General features: G+C 37.5%; 1 protein-coding gene across 1 annotated transcript in view; it reads left to right on the top strand.

Moving 5' to 3' along the window:
* Positions 1 to 12,321, top strand: part of Robo1 (roundabout guidance receptor 1) — a 1,048,129-nt gene that overhangs the window by 646,386 nt on the left and 389,422 nt on the right.

Raw genomic sequence — 12,321 nt, forward strand, 5'->3', positions numbered from 1 at the left:
ATGAAACAAAGGAAATCCGCTCACATAATTCATGAAAACAGCCAACATAGTTCAAGGTTTGCTCCTGCTTCGTACGTGAGTGCAAACGCTTTAAGCTTCTTCAGAGGGTGAGTTTGTTCTGACTGCTGGGAAGCCACCAGAAGTCTATGAAAGATGCTTTCACATGACACTAATTAAACTTTGACTCCAATGTACAACTCTTACTAATTTTACTACTTACTATCTTATTAGTCATATACTGTAGGATTGTCAATGGCTATAAAGTTTAAGTTTACTGTTTAAAATCTCAGCTGATAGAGTTTTTCCAAATAGGAAAGGAATTTGAGGGTTTTTTTTTCATAAATTGCACACAGACAAATAATTGAGAAATAACTGAGCTTATCACTGCTTTCATTTCTTCAAGTTGATGTTTAAAAGAAATTATTACTCTTGATCTGAGTGGAAACACAACACTCAGGGTACAGTTAAATACCATAAAAACATAGTTTTAGAAAGGTCTAGTTTCTATTCACAACCAAATTTAAATCCTAACATAAGGCAAATTATAAGAATATACATATTTCCAATTCATCTTGAATAGCTTGACAACAAAATCAAGATATTACTCCCTGCCTTTTTCCTAGAAGGAAACATATACAAATACATTTCCTCATGTATTGGCAGACGTAAAATCAGACTACAGTTTCTAAACAATTTCCTTGGTAAATATAACACCTTCTTATAATATATACAAGTTCTGTAACAACTTTTATCAACGTTTATTCCATCTGGCACTAAAGAATAATATTTTGCTTGAGTGAACAGGGTAATCTCTTCATCACACTGACCTTGGGTAACATATTTAAATTGACAATACCCACATAGCCTAAATTATCGACTGACTGATTGTGTTTAATTAGATGTCAGATGCTTTTATGAAGAAGAATGGGTTCAGGGGAGAACGGATGTGAAATGCAAGAGAAAATTGTTGAAATGAAAGAAGGCTGAGTCCACACAATATTACCATAGAACAGCCTTTGATGACGGACGGTCACGGTATTCCACTGACTACCAAGAATACCGAGGAAACACAAGAAAGGTTAACTGAAACATTTCTGAAGCATCAAAAAAAAATCTTACGTCAAAAGGTATTGAAGGAGGTGTCCGCTCTCCTTTTTGACCTGCCTGAAGTCTAGCTGTGTTTAAATTCTTGACACTGTTAAGGTATTTGCTCCCTGCAACCAGTTTAATCCTTCATCTCCTAGGACGAGAGAGAGAACTTTTTTGTCTTCTTTTAGGAGCTATCCTGGGATGTTTCTTCACCAGCACTTCATCTATTTACAGGCACAGTTTGCTGTGAGAACTCGAGAACCTGCAGCTTCCCTCTTGATGTGCTGCTCTGGAATGCAAAAGTTCAATCCCACAGGCCGTTTTAATCACCGCGAAGTTTTCACCCCTTTTCATATCCAGCACACTGTAACGTGAGCCATACCCCAGATTTTGCCCTGGATAATTCAGTAATTCTTAACAGCTGACTCCAACTCGGAATATTGAGTCTAAGGCATGCGTGTGTGCGTGCACGCGCGTGCACAAACACACACACTCCCTTCTTTCCTCCAGACCCATATAAAACTCCTAGGCAATGTCACTTTTTTCAAAAAGAAAAAAAAAATAAAGGAAACTGAACATTTTGTTATACCCAGATTTTGTAGTCACAAACTGACACCATCACCTGATGAGTGTTTTGGTCATAAATGGTTTTAAGCTTTTAGGTTTTCTTTAAAATTTTATATAAGAGCATCTACTGGAGGAATTTGAAACCTTAGAAAAATATACTTTGCTTTATTTATAGGCGTACAGAATCCTTTCAGAGCAAAGTATTTTGTTGGGCATGATATTTTTAAGACTTGTATACACAAGCATCTAACATTGTAGTAAAGATAAAACTACTTAATGTTAGCCCTTTCTAGCACACAGAACTGCATGGGATATCTGTCAGAGGGAAAGAAAGAGGGAGAAACTCACATCAGTGGGTTTTTCTTTCAAAGCTTCAGTGACTCAAATAAAAGCATACGTGTACTGATAGTGTACACAATTACTTATTTTTATCCCTATAATGCAACAGACAGAAGAGTTAGAGAAAAAAGAGAAAGGTTATAGAGTGGGGTAGGTGGGGAAAAAGATAGGATCTGGGAGGACTTGGGGAGCAGGAATCATAATCAGAATTCATAGTATAAAAATCTATTTCCAATAAAATAAATTAAAAGACAAATATTTTAACTTGCTTTTAAAATATTTATTTATTTTTATTTTAAATATATCTATAACTGTCTGCATGATTACACACACACACACACACACCAACTACATTCTGAACTCATGTGACTGCTGGTAGAGCCCAGAATTAGGCATTAGAACCCCTGAAGTTACAGAGAGTTGTGAGCTCCATGTAGGTCCTAGGAACCAAACTTAGGTCCTAAGCAAGGATGAGTTTTCTTTTCCTTCTTTTAAGTGTTTTTCTTTATTGGGCATTTTATGTATTTACATTTCAAATCTTATCCCTCTTTCCCCCTCTCCCATTCTCCCTCCTTGCCTCCCCCTGCTTCTATGAAGATGCTCCCACTACCACCCACCCACTCCAACCTCAACACCCTGACACTTCCCTACACTAGAGCATTGAGCCTTCACAGGACCAAGGGCCTCCCCTCCCACTGATGCGGGACAAAGCCATCCTCTGCTATACATGCAGCTGGAGCCATGGGTCCCTCTTGTGTACTCTTTGGTTGGCAGTTTAGTCACCAGGAGCTCTGAGGGGCGGGTAGGTTGATATTGTTGATCTAAGGAAGAGTTTTCTTAACCCCTGAACCATGACTCAAGCCCTCACATTTTCACCTTCAGAAACTTTTAGAAATTGAATCATTTTGGAAACACGAAATCAACTTCATAAGTATCCTTCTCTCCAGCTCTAAGGCAAAGCCCCCATTATGTTAGAAAAGTTTAGTAGTGTGAGTCAAACCTAGGCTCAATTTCTAGGATATAAAGCCTCATTGCTTTTGCAAAGAATATTTAATTTATGTGGGGAAAAAGTTTTTGAAAAAAGTATTTATTAGTTGAAAGTGAACTGACCTCTACAGTAACAGAGATAGTTGAAATTGGTGACGTCTGTGTCAAATGCTTTAGCGATCTCTCTGGCTTCATGTATATTGTTAAAGCTACATATTAGCCTACCAACTTTACTAACCAATGAGTTGTAAATCAATATATAATACCATTGTAACTTTTTCTTATTCTTTAATGACGTCAGTGTTAACACAATCGAGGTGGCTTTTAGACTTAATATTGCCATAGAAATTAACCAAATAAAATTGTCTGTACCAACTCTTACACCAATCTGTGGAGCTTGCTTCCTGAAAGAAACTGCTAAGTATGTAAAGAACAGAAAAAATAATATTTCTGACAATAATTCACAATATTGCTAGATAGATAGATAGATAGATAGATAGATAGATAGATAGATAATTATTAATCGTTTAGAAATGTTTCTGCATGGCAAAGCACACACAAGGTTTGAGGCCAACCTGGGCTATTAACTAACAATCCACTGTCACAAACACAAGCACAGTTAGAAACATATTTCGTTGTTTTCTATATTCTCTGAGTGTATGTTTGTATGTCTCTGTCTCTACACAATGTGCAAACACATGCAAACACACACACACACACACACACACACACACACACACACACAGAGGAGTTTGCTCCTAATGGACAGATAATCGATGACTGTAGCCAAGTCGCCTATTTCTCTAAACCTAATTTCCCCTCTTTTTCACTCTCAAGGTAGAAACATTAAAATCATTTCTAGTGTTTTTTTATGAGGATTAAATATCAAATACTGCAGAGAATGATTTTGTCAATTCACTTGTATAGTAAGAAGAAAACAACTATTTTCTATAACAACGATATTTTATAAGATGGGTCATTTTCATTCAGTTTGTACAGTAGTACCAAAGCCTGTAAGACTTAGGCTGGAGTATATCCATGCTTGACTTTGAGATAGGAATATACAGAGTAAATTCTCAGGTATTGTTTGGTCCAAAAAAAGAAAAACTATTTAAAGTGTCGGCAGGTGCTGGGCAGAGAAGCCAGCACGAGAACTGGCCTCTCAACGTTGCCACAGAGTCAGCTTCTGAGGGTTGAATGGAGACACAGAGCCCATAGACTCCAGCCTCTTACAAAGACCTGTGGCCCGCGTCATGCAAGGGTTCTGAGGGAATCCAATCTGAGAAATGAAAACCAGATTATTTTAATACTTATTACAGCTAGAGACAGTATCTAAAATATAACATCCCAGACTGAACGCATCAGACAAGAAGAAACGACAGCAGTTTTTACTCAAACTTCCCACTCAGGTATGTTTTAGAGAAACCAACACGTCTGTCTTCATAGAGTCCGTCTCCTGCTGTGGGTGGCAGAACTGCTGCCCTTAAAATACGTCTGAAATAAATGCACCCATCTATTAAAGCAGTGTGCAGTGCGACCATAAAACCAGGTAGGCTCATCCGTCTATGCACTTTATGTTACTTGGACCATTATCACTATGTTTATGGAAGAATTTATAAGCCAATTATATATATATTTATAACTGTTATAAACCAGGATTGCATTTTCTTCAGTGAAATGTGAATGGCACAGAAAGAATGCCGCAAAAATGCCTAAAATTATAAGATGAAGCATTCACTTAGTTGCAAAGATTGATGTTTTACAAAAATATATACTACGTCTATTGTTTTCATTGCCTAGTAAGGTTACTCTTACAAATCTCATATTTATAGACTCATATTAATACTTTCTAAAGATGTGCTAATTAATTATTTATTTATTTATTTTTGGTTCTTTTTTTCGGAGCTGGGGACCGAACCCAGGGCCTTGCCCTTCCTAGGTAAACGCTCTACCACTGAGCTAAATCCCCAGCCCCAAGATGTGCTAATTATTAAGAAGAGGTAATAAATATCCAGTTCAAAGACCCCTAAATTTCGAGACACCTCGAATCTAACGATTAACACTTTAAGACTGCACTGACTTAACAGAAGATAATCAGATTTTCAGCTGAAAAAACAAACATGACTAATGAAATTTAAGTTTTCATATGTGTTAAGGAATTTTTATAACTTCCAAGTATGAATTTTAACAATGTTACGTCCTTATCTTTTTCTATGATAGTCTCCCTCCTCCTCCTCCTCACCCCTACCCCCCTAACCCATGGAAATTTCATTCCCTGTAGTTCAAAAGGGAAGTTTGAATTTCTCACGCTCTAACCAGCAGAGGGCAACAGTGCACTGAATACTAACCCCACCCCTCACCCATGGAAGCATTTCCCAGAAGTCTTTTTGAGTCTCTATATTCACTGTTGCTCAGCTGCTAGCCACACTGAGTGGAGCGTGGTTCTTTTACCACCGCCTCCTTAGACCGCATCTTCTCATACGTAGGTATACAGAATGTTTATTTCATGATTTGCACATACGTTAATATATTCTTTTACTTTTTCCACCATATAAATGGGGTTGTACACCTCTGAACTTGTAATAAAATAATGTAAGTGGATTTTTTTCATTTAGTAAAAAAAAGTACCGCTAATTTAATAAACATAAGAGTTGCTGGTTTATGAAACTTAATTCCTGGTTGGTTTCAAAATAACTAGAACTTTTTTCTCACATTTATTACTTATATGATCATTATTTTAATTGTAGATGATAATCAGGGTCCATCTTCCTGTTTAAAAACTATATATATATATATATATATATATATATATATATATATATATATATATCTGCATATCACATTTAAATTAGAATCGAGTTGTTTCCCCTTACATTTCGGAGAGTACCGACTTTGACAATATTACGTGAGTTCTCAGCACCACTGCAATGTCATTACAACTTTACTTCAAAATCAGATCACCCAAGAGTTTAAAGTTATCCCCGGCTCTATAACGTGCTCCAGCCCAGTCTGGGCACACCACACTGTCTGGAAGAACCAAAAAGAAATCAAATCCACAAAACCACAAATTTACAACAGTTATTTAAGAGTAATGAGTTCTACTGGGCAAGCCAGGAACTCAGACACTTACGGCTCATAAATTGTTCAACGGGCCTATTTTTTCCCGATGGCAGAACTAGCCCATTGTCTTCTGAAGTGGCAGAATAACCCTGATCTCAATTAAAAGATAAATTACTTGATTAAAAAAGAGTAATGAGTTCTAAGACCTATACTGATTTGATTGCACATTTCCTTAATAAAATGGAAAAAGGATATGTTTAGTTTACAAGTCATTATATATAGTTTTCTTTTAAATTCACAGTTTTGTGGACATTACCGCAAGCAATGGCTCTCATGGAGTTTCCTTTACTAATTAAAAATACATCAATCTTCTGCCAACTATAAACACAATCTTAATAGTTTCAGAATAGGAGCTCTTTTTACAATAAAAATCACAGCATTAATAATAGTTCATACTTAACTATTGTCTTTGCGACTGCAGAGTTTACATGTGTTAATTCCCTGGTTTAGCTTCGTGTAAGACACTTATCAGGTAAGATCTCTTCTTCTCTTCACATAGAGAGAACAGCTGTTAGAGATACTAAGAGGCTTTTCCATTGGTGACTAACTAGCTAATGATGGACTGGGCATTCATGTTCTTATCCATTTGCACATCTTTGAAGCAAACATTGTACCTCATCCTTATTTTACATACATAGTCAATCCTGTTCTGTTTCCAGAGAGCAAAGTTTAAATAAACACTCAATACTCCAAATTTAAGTTGCCTGAGACATTTCTTTACCCTGCAACTCAGTAAAATAGTAGTTGGAAATGCAACCTCTCTAAATTCCATTTACTGAGCATGTGTACAAGCGTGTGCACACACACACACACACACACACACACACACACACACCCCTTAAATCATCATCCACACAAGAACAGGTTTTCTTTGAGTCCATTACATCAAGTGGAAGAATGCATAGAAGAAAATCATCATAGAAAGCATTCTGATTGACTAAGTCCACACTAACCCACTATGCTTTTGACCTTACCTTCATAGACAATCTTACTTACTTTTCTAAATCTATGTGCACATAATAATAAATACTTAATAGGAAGAGATTCTCCTTATGGAAGTGATATACCATAATTCATTGGAAAACCATGAATAAGGTTTCTTTTTAAAGATACATTAGCTTTTGCTAATTTATTGGAATCCGTATTATTTACGATATTTTCCAGTTTGCTAGGCACAAATACTTCAGAATCCAACTGTAACTCACTCCTAATATATATACCCACTACTAAATGATTAATCTTCACAGGGAGGAAGAGAGTCTCCAAAGGGTATGGTAGACAGACAAGAGCAGAGATGCTAAATCTGGACACTTATTGTCATTGGGGAGGGAGGCTGATTGTTTTTGTGGTGGATGGGGCCATCTTGCACAATCCAAGATGTTTAACAGGCCCCTGCCTTCACAGAAAGTACCAGGGCCAGACTTCTCGTCACCCACTTGTGACTATCATAAACATGTCTATGTACTGCAGAATGTCAGTAGGTTACTGGTCGGTGTGGAATCGCCCACATGAGAACGCACTGAAATAGTAAACTTCTATGCAGTTAGGAGTTGTGAAGTTGGATTCTCTGAACAAACAGTGAATGGCCAGACACCAAAAAATCTTCACAGAGACTTTCTTCTTAATTTCTTTTAGTCTAGATCTTCATCCCCCACCCACTTTGGGGAGCTATTTGGAAGTCGCTAATTACCTATTTATTTGTGACTGGAGCTGTGGAGAGATGGTGCAAGTTGTTCTGGGGGCATAGCACACAGAAACCTGAGCTATTGGCTGGGCTGCAAAAGTCAGGTGTGGTTGGGGATTTCTAAGGAGGGGATTTTGATCTGAAACTTAGAGAGTGAATGTAGTGAATGAGAGAAGACTGTGTATTGCAACATTCTTGGCTCTGTTTCCTACTTTAATCACACGGCTTCCGCCCGAGAAACATATTTATATGTTGCTGTGAGGGAAGCACACATGTCAAAAGCTTTCCATTCATTAATGCCTTTTAAAGAGTTCTAATAGTTTAGAAACAGTAAGTGGAGCAAGATATAAAATGTTAGTGTGGTGGATAATCCAGTTTATTAGATTTTGCTTGGTTCTCTTTCCATTTCAGTATGAGTTAAGCAGAACTGACAAGAACTCACCAATATTTAAAACAGATGGACCTTTCCAGACAGAGATCTAATTTTTTTTAAGAGTGGCAACATGATTCACCCCGAAGTTGACAGCATTATTCTTCAGCCTTTAAAGTATTGAATATGAGAATTGATGCCCTTTCTTTAATTTCTCTAAGTGGATGGATCATAGCTCAACAAGAGAGGGAAGATAATTAAGTCATTCTAATTTCTATTGTATAGCAAGTCACATGTTGAATTGAGAAGAAAAGGAAAGAAATCAGATGATTTGGGGAAAACAATGATGAAGATGTGCTTCTAGACTAATTTCTTTTCAACTATTGTGTGTATGTGCAGTCATATCATGCTTTCTGTCAACAATCATTATGCCCAAGTATTGAAAAATACGTGTGTGCTATGAAAGGAAGCGATTAGCAAAAATAATATATTACTTTTAAGTGTTTAGGAAAAAAACTTGAGGTCTTGATTTATTGCCCCTCCTAAGATAAGAGTTTACCTTTCGGCGTTAACTAGCAAGAACTGTGAAATTCGACCATACTTTTGAAATACAACCATTTTGCTTTATTAATTGCTCATAATGAAAACAAATGGCTTCCCTTGAACAAACATGAGAATCCTAAGGGAAAAGAAAGCATATTGCAGTTCAGGATTCTAATAATTCTTCACAGTTGTCTGTTATCTCTAACTCTCATATATATTGCCTGTAACACGTAATTTTAAGTTAACGACCTGGAACGTTTACTCCAAACACTGTAGTAACTTGGTAAGTTACTTGCTTATGGGTAAGCATGTTTCATCCACATTGTATCTGCAAGTAAAATGAAGTCTACTAGCAATTTAACTGGGAAAACAACATCCTTACCTGACTTTCCATAACACAATTTGTGTGCCTTGCAGTCAACTAAAACAAATTAAGAATCTAGCAATGAGTGATCAGTCGCATCTAACTTAACACATTTAAGTCATGGGAATTTTCACATTTTTAATTAATGTGTAGAAGACTATTATGTAACATGAACATAATATCAGAGTAGTGGTGTGCGTGTGTTTGTGCATGTGTGTCTGTGTTTTGTAGGTGGTATGTAGCCAGCACATCATCTTTGACAAGAATCTCTATAACTGTTTATACTCCAATCTGCTCACAGCAGCTTCTACCACTCCACAACTTAAGAAAATTGCACATAATACTCAGAAACAATGAAACATTAGGATAAACAATAAAGTGCTGATTTCACACCTGATTGTATCAGATGTGATCATTATAAGTTCTTGTTTCTTTTGTTTTCCAAATGACCTGAAATTATTTCATCTCCATGTTATGAAGTAAAATAATTAAAATCCCACTAGACCTCCACTGTCATCTGAATAGAGGAATGCAAAACCTACAACTTCCAGAATATGCTGCTAAGAATATGGTTTTTGGTCAAAACATAAACAGGGTAGCAGTGAGTTTCTCTTCCAAGTTTAAGTATTATAACATTGTGAGTCTAAAGTAGGATTTAGAAATTTTTCTGTAAGTAAAATAATTTGGTGTGATGTCTTTGGTGACAAAGTTGCTTTGCTAACTGCAACAAATGTCCCTTTCGTTTCAAAAATACGCACGTGATACAAAAGGGTAATAAGATATGTACTGTGCCAGTGAAATCCTATCTTCTAGGTGAAGTCAAGCAGCTTTAAAGCAATGTATAACGCTGGGAAATGGAGACGATGAGATTAGATCAAATCAACAAAGACTTTTGGTTACAATAATGGAGTTGGGTGATTTCTCTTGGAGTGTGGCCAGGACACTAGTGAGAGAGTGATTAAACTCGTGGGGAAATATATAATTATCCTTGTTGTTAAGACAGTAGGTTGACATTTCCTGTGGGCTTCAGCAGCAGTTGGTTCCTCGGCGACAATTGGGGGATGTGGATTCAGTATTTATCCACAAGAATGAGCGCCTCCATATTTAGAACCCTAGTCCTCAATCACACCAGCCGCTGGCTATTAAATCCCAGCGCCCCAATTTAGCTTTCTAAACATGAAGTCCTTCTATAAAACATAGGACAGAACATATTAATAAGGCTATAAAACAAATAACCTTCAAATGATCATGATGCTACACTTTAATGAATTATTTATCACTGTTGTTACTATTCTTTATGATAAACTTGGAGATACCCCTTCCCAAAGCTATTTTTACATTAGATATTTAGACCTATTTCTTTTGTTGTTGTTTACTAAGTTGGAAAATGTCCTCTACATAGAAAACTCTGATAAATCTCAAGATATTTTCCATAATACTTCCTTAAGGAAGTCATTAAAAATAACTGTTAGGATCTAGGCAAAATATTCAGAGTAAACAAATCCGCAGGTGGGACTAAACATGCCCAATATAGGAAACAAGGCCTAAATTCCAACATATGCGCCTCAATCCCATAAACATTTCCTGAAAAGTTTTCTTTTTGAAGCAATGAGAACTCAAAAACACGAAACAGTTCTGTTAAAACACATCTGCAGAATAACATATAATGTAAATTACTTACAAAATAGTGTTCAAGTTGCGAGACTACAGAGTATGGCAGTCAGCTGTGCAGCTGTTAGCTATGATCCCAACTGAAGAGAATTTTAACTCACGATGAGAACAGTATATGCTCAGCCCTAGACATATCTGTGAGTAAGAACCCAAAAGACAGCAAAATCTTATGCTCAGCTAGCAATATATACACACACAAATTCCTCTTCATGCTTTCCAATATTCTTCGGATATCTTCACACACAATCAATATCTGTTTTTTTTTTATGCCACCTCATTGGGTTTAAAAAGAAACATTAAATCACTTTGAGTGCTCCGAATATGAAATTAAAAATTCAATTCCTCACGGAGCCAAACATGAAGCAGATGTGTGCTTCTCTCAGTCACTTTCTCCTACTGAGTCGGGAAACGAAACTACATCTCCAGACAAAACTTCTACTCCGGTAGCATTGTCCTACAGCCAGACCTGTCCAAATAATGTTCTCTTAATCAATCACCTGTGTTTGTCTCTCGAAGACTGGTGTGCGGATAAAAGTCAGGGCTATCAGTTCAGACAATGAGGCCTCGGGGCTGAGCTCAGCTTCAGAAATGAGCATTCTCTGTCTTCTCCAGCACAAAGGAGAATGATATCAGGAAGTAACCTAATTATGCGTTTTGCCCGAGATTAAATGCGTTTAGATCTAGAAAGTACCTAGAAAGTTATCACAAGCAGATACTGCTATTTAAATGCTGGTCTTCACCAACCAAGGAGTGTACAGGGAGGGATCCATGGTACATATGTGGCAAAGGGTGGCTTTGTCTGACATTAATGGGTGGGGAGTCCCTTGGTCCTGTGGAAGTGTGATGCCCTAGCATAGGGGGATGCTGGAGCGGTGGGGTGGGTAGGGGAGCACCCTCATAGGGGCAAAGGGGAGTGGGGAGAGGGCAGATGTGGGATGGGGGGTTTGTGGAGGCGTAACTGGGAAGTGGGAAATGAATGGAATGATTAATAATAAACAAACAAACATACTAATGCTGGTCTTTTTTCTCTTTGGAACAGTTTATACCCAAAGTATACCAACCTAAACTAGTCCCTAAGTATGTGGGGAAAACGTCAAAACTCTATAAAACTCATTATTTCATACATATTGGTGCACTATCTATTGACTTAATATTCGGAACACACAGAGCTTTGATTAGGAATTTCTGACTAGACTGCTTGTCTTCGTTAGTTACATTGCTGTGACAAAACCCCATGACCAAAAGCAAGTTGGGGAAGAAAGGCTGGCTTTGTTTATTCCACATCACTGTTCATCACTGACAGAAGTTACAGCAGGAACTAAACAGGGCAGGAACCTGGAGGCAGGAGCTGGTGAGAAACAGTGGAGGAGTGTGGCTGACTGGCCTGCTTTGTGGCTTGCTCAGCTTGTCTTCTGATAGAACCCAGGTCCAGCTGCCTAGGGCGGGGCGGGGCGGGGTGAGGCATGTCCTAGGAAATGCTGCTATGTCCTAGGAAATGCTGCTACTCTCGGTTTCAGGACTCTCGTTTCCGAGAAAGTTACCTTTAAGGCCACTTCTAGCTTCAACATTCCAGTCCTTAAGCTTGGA

This window comes from Rattus norvegicus, chromosome 11 (genome assembly GCF_021556685.1).
Source record: "Rattus norvegicus strain SHRSP/BbbUtx chromosome 11, alternate assembly SHRSP_T2T, whole genome shotgun sequence".
NCBI classification, from domain to species: Eukaryota; Metazoa; Chordata; class Mammalia; order Rodentia; family Muridae; genus Rattus; species Rattus norvegicus.